Source organism: Paroedura picta, chromosome 10, assembly GCF_049243985.1.
Source record: "Paroedura picta isolate Pp20150507F chromosome 10, Ppicta_v3.0, whole genome shotgun sequence".
Lineage (NCBI taxonomy): Eukaryota > Metazoa > Chordata > Lepidosauria > Squamata > Gekkonidae > Paroedura > Paroedura picta.
In genome coordinates, this window is record NC_135378.1 from 70,435,956 (window position 1) to 70,440,279 (window position 4,324).

Here is a 4,324-nt window from a genome sequence, read left to right on the forward strand (position 1 = left end):
TCCATGCCTGGAGCCTCCTGAGACACAAACAACAGACCTTACTAGAGGCAGTCCTGCTGCTGCTGGGCATTGCCTATTTGTCAGGCGGGGGCAAAATATTGCATGATTTTTATTGCAAAGGGGAGCTTGACCCCAAGCGCATCCTGGAGGCTGTCTGTACTGTGGCTGAGTCCAGAATGGTTCCCAACATGTGCTGCCACAGCTGTTGGGCCCAAGCAGCTCCCAGCATCCTCTGATGCTGTGACTGAACCTGGAGTGGCTCTTGATATGTGCCGGGGCTGGGGCCCAAGCGGTTCCGGTGTCTGCTGACATTAACTGGCATCTTTGCTCATTGAAATGTTTGAGGGGGGAATGCATGTTTGATTTCAGCCTTAATTTGAACTAAACTTCTGCATAACCAGAGGCAAGGAAGCTTTCCATACACCCACACAGATCAAAGTCCTTTTAGCAGAGGAAATGAAGAGAATAAACAAAGAGTTTCTTACCTTGCAGATTGCTACCTGATTATGTAAGAAATTCTACTTTTGCAGTAAAAAAAATGAAGTCTGCCCTGATTGGCATGAGTAGATCTGCACAAATATTAATATGCCGCAGATGAGTTAACCATCACAGTGCTGAAAATAGCTACCAGGACGAGATAAACATCAAAGCTTGTAGAAGCGTGTGCTAAACTGTGCTCTGGGCTGATGCTGCTGGTTTGTGGGAGCATAGAATGCTGTCTCTCAGCTTTCTTTTGTAAGAGTTTCTAGGCCTCATGGCTACATAAAAAAAAGAAGCCAGAGAAAGCTGAGAAACATGCTGACCAGGAAACAAGTGAAGCTGAATAAGTGTGATTAGGACCGTGTCGTGAGATTTCCAGTTGGAGGTGGGACTTCAATCTCTCACTGCCCTGCCGCATGAAAAGCAAATAAGTAAAAATTGCCAAATAATAAAATATACTTTAAATAAATGGTGTAAATTTGAATATGCCAAATCAAGTTACCTGGATGCAGAATTTTCGTTTTGAAGTTCCTGAAACATACAAGCAATTTAGTCTTAACTCTTGTTTCTCAGAGACAAAAGGGAGTCTAAAAGTGCCAGATTGACTGCACCTTTCCCAAAGATCAAGGCTGCTTTGTAGCCCTGCTGAAACGGGCATGGTTTTTCTGATGCAACTTTTAAAGACACAGGACACTTTTGTCTACTTTATGAAACGGGAAACTAAGCTACACTGAATTTAAGTGAGCTGGCTGTTTCCACATGGGCATTTTTACTCCCTCCTTGGCTTCCTTACAGTTATGCTGTTTTGGGGAGCTTCCACATAACACCGTCCTCTATTTGTCCTGGGTTTGGGCCCATAAAATTAACCACAGAAAATAAGAACATAAGAAAAAAACATGTTGGATCAGGTCAATCGCCCATCCTGTTCAATACTCACTGAGTCCAATACTCAGGTCAATGGCCCATCCTGTTCAACACTCCTGTCCAAACCCAGGTGCTGCTAGGAGGTCCGCCAGCAGGGCCAGAACTCCAGAAGACTCCTCCCACTGTCGCCCTCAGTCACCAAGAATATTGAGCATCATTGCCCCAGACATAGTGTCCCATCTATACCGTTTGGCTAATAGCCTCTAATGCAGGGGTGGGCAAACTGTGGCCCTCCAGATGTCCATGGACTACAATTCCCATGACCCCCTGCCAGCATTTGCTGGCAGGGACTCATGGGAAATGTAGTCCATGGACATCTGGAGGGCCACAATTTGCCCACCTCTGCTCTATTGGACTATCATCCAGTCCCCTCTTGAAGTTCTCTATGCATATAGTCACCACCCCTTCCCCTGACAGTGAATTCCACATGTTAATTACTCTTTGAATAAAGCGGTTCTTCCTTTTATCTGTCATCTGTCTTCAGTAAGGATAAATAGCTGGCTGTTGATGAATGCGCCTGCTGGCTTTCTTCTTCAACTCTTAGGGCTCCACCTGCTGGTGCTCAGGAAGCAAACTAGAAACCTGCACTCAGACTGTACACATCTACATACATCCCCAGCCTCCACCACCAACAAAGATGAGGGAGAATCTTCTCTGGTTTTTGCAGTTCTCCTGCACGCAATCTCAGTCCCAGTCTACTTTTTGCCATAAGTTATTTTCATTGTTTTCTGATCTGGTAATCCCAGTCCTATTGTATTGTTCAGCAATTGTTTCATGATGGTGTCTGGTTGTATCATTTTATCTTCTGTAATCCATCTTGAGTCCCAGCAAGGAAAGGCTGGCTACAAAAAATTGAATGATAAACCTTTCCTAACCACTGTAATTCAACATGAATTTTTATTTTGTTGTTGATTATTATTAATTTATTTTATAGCTGACCTTGTGCACTGAGATGTAGCAGTTTACACAATGGAAAGCAATGTACTAACTGTACTAAAATACATTGAAAGTGGATTACAATATTAGAAAATAGCACGCCCATGTTTCTGTAGTCTTATAATATTTTAAATGTTTGATTTTTAAGTGTTTTTGTTGGGCATTTGTATACTGCTATGATTTGCTGGATTATGGTTTTGTAAATTGTAAATTGTGTGTTTTGTAGCTGGTTTGGAGCCGTATTTCAACTAATCTAGTCTACAGCACACCCAAAACAGAATGCAAACCTCTCACACACAGAACCTCAAGGCACAAAACAACAAAACTGGATTACAAAATGCAAGAGACAAAGCAACGGAAAAAAAACAGAAGCTATCCAATATCCCATTCAGCACTGTGACACTGTGAGCCATAACTGAACAATTCTGTGTCACTGGTTTGTGGAAGGATATAATCAGTGGAGCCTTCCTTCCTTCCTTCCTTCCTTCCTTCCTTCCTTCCTTCCTTCCTTCCTTCCTTCCTTCCTTCCTTCCTTCCTTCCTCCTTCCTTCCTTCCTTCCTTCCTTCCTTCCTTCCTCCCTCCCTCCCTCCCTCCCTCCCTCCCTCCCTCCCTCCCTCCCCCCTCCCCCCTCCCCCCTCCCTCCCTCCCTCCCTCCCTCCCTCCTTCCTTCCTTCCTTCCTTCCTTCCTTCCTTCCTTCCTTCCTCCCTCCCTCCCTCCCTCCCTCCCTCCCTCCCTCCCTCCCTCCTCCCTCCCTCCCTCCCTCCCTCCCTCCCTCCCTCCCTCCCTCCCTCCCTCCCTTCCTTCCTTCCTTCCTTCCTCCTTCCTTCCTTCCTTCCTTCCTTCCTTCCTTCCTTCCTTCCTTCCTCCCTCCCTCCCTCCCTCCCTCCCTCCCTCCCTCCCTCCCCCCTCCCCCCTCCCTCCCTCCCTCCCTCCCTCCCTCCTTCCTTCCTTCCTTCCTTCCTTCCTTCCTCCCTCCCTCCCTCCCTCCCTCCCTCCCTCCCTCCCTCCCTCCCTCCCTTCCTTCCTTCCTTCCTTCCTTTCCTTCCTTCCTTCCTTCCTTCCTTCCTTCCTTCATCTCCCCTGGCCATTTCTGCTATCTTCCTTCCTTCCTTCCTTCCTTCCTTCCTTCCTTCCTTCCTTCCTTCCTTCCTTCCTTTCCTTCCTTCCTTCCTTCCTTCCTTCCTTCCTTCCTTCCTTCCTTCCTTCCTTCCTTCCTTTCCTTCCTTCCTTCCTTCCTTCCTTCCTCCCTCCCTCCCTCCCTCCCTCCCTCCCTCCCTCCCTCCCTCCCTCCCTTCCTTCCTTCCTTCCTTCCTTCCTTCCTTCCTTCCTTCCTTCCTTCCCTTCCTTCCTTCCTTCCTTCCTTCCTTCCTTCCTTCCTTCCTTCCTTCCCTTCCTTCCTTCCTTCCTTCCTTCCTTCCTTCCTTCCTTCCTTCCTTCCTTCCTTCCTTCCTTCCTTCCTTCCTTCCTTCCTTCCTTCCTTCCTTGACACATGAACTGGCCTCTGGGCTTCACTTCTACAATTGTAATGCACTATGAAATCAGTCTTTCTAATTTAAAAGCACATATTATGCACTACCCCCCTCTCCCAATTATAGAGAGCTACTTTCTAGAGTAGGTTGAGTCAGATGAACAGGGCAAGAAAGGCAACTAAAGACAGGCAGTGAATGAGAGTATTTGACAATAAGAAAAAAATGGATTATCCTGCATCTTGGGAAAGTCTTGCTTCTTCATTTTCTCACATATTTTTTTATAGGGCTTCTTTCTCTCTTTTTTTGCCCCAACAAGGAACATGATGATGCATTCCCCATTTGCCTACTTGCTGTTTTGCGTCAGCACAAAGCTACTGATCCCCCCCCCCCATTCCCTGCCTCTGGCAGCTGGAAGAGATAAAAAGCTCTCATCTGCCTACAGCAACCTGTGCTGTTGAAAGCTCTGACTGGCCATGGAGAACGGAACATGTTGTGGTTGCCCGGCAACTACAA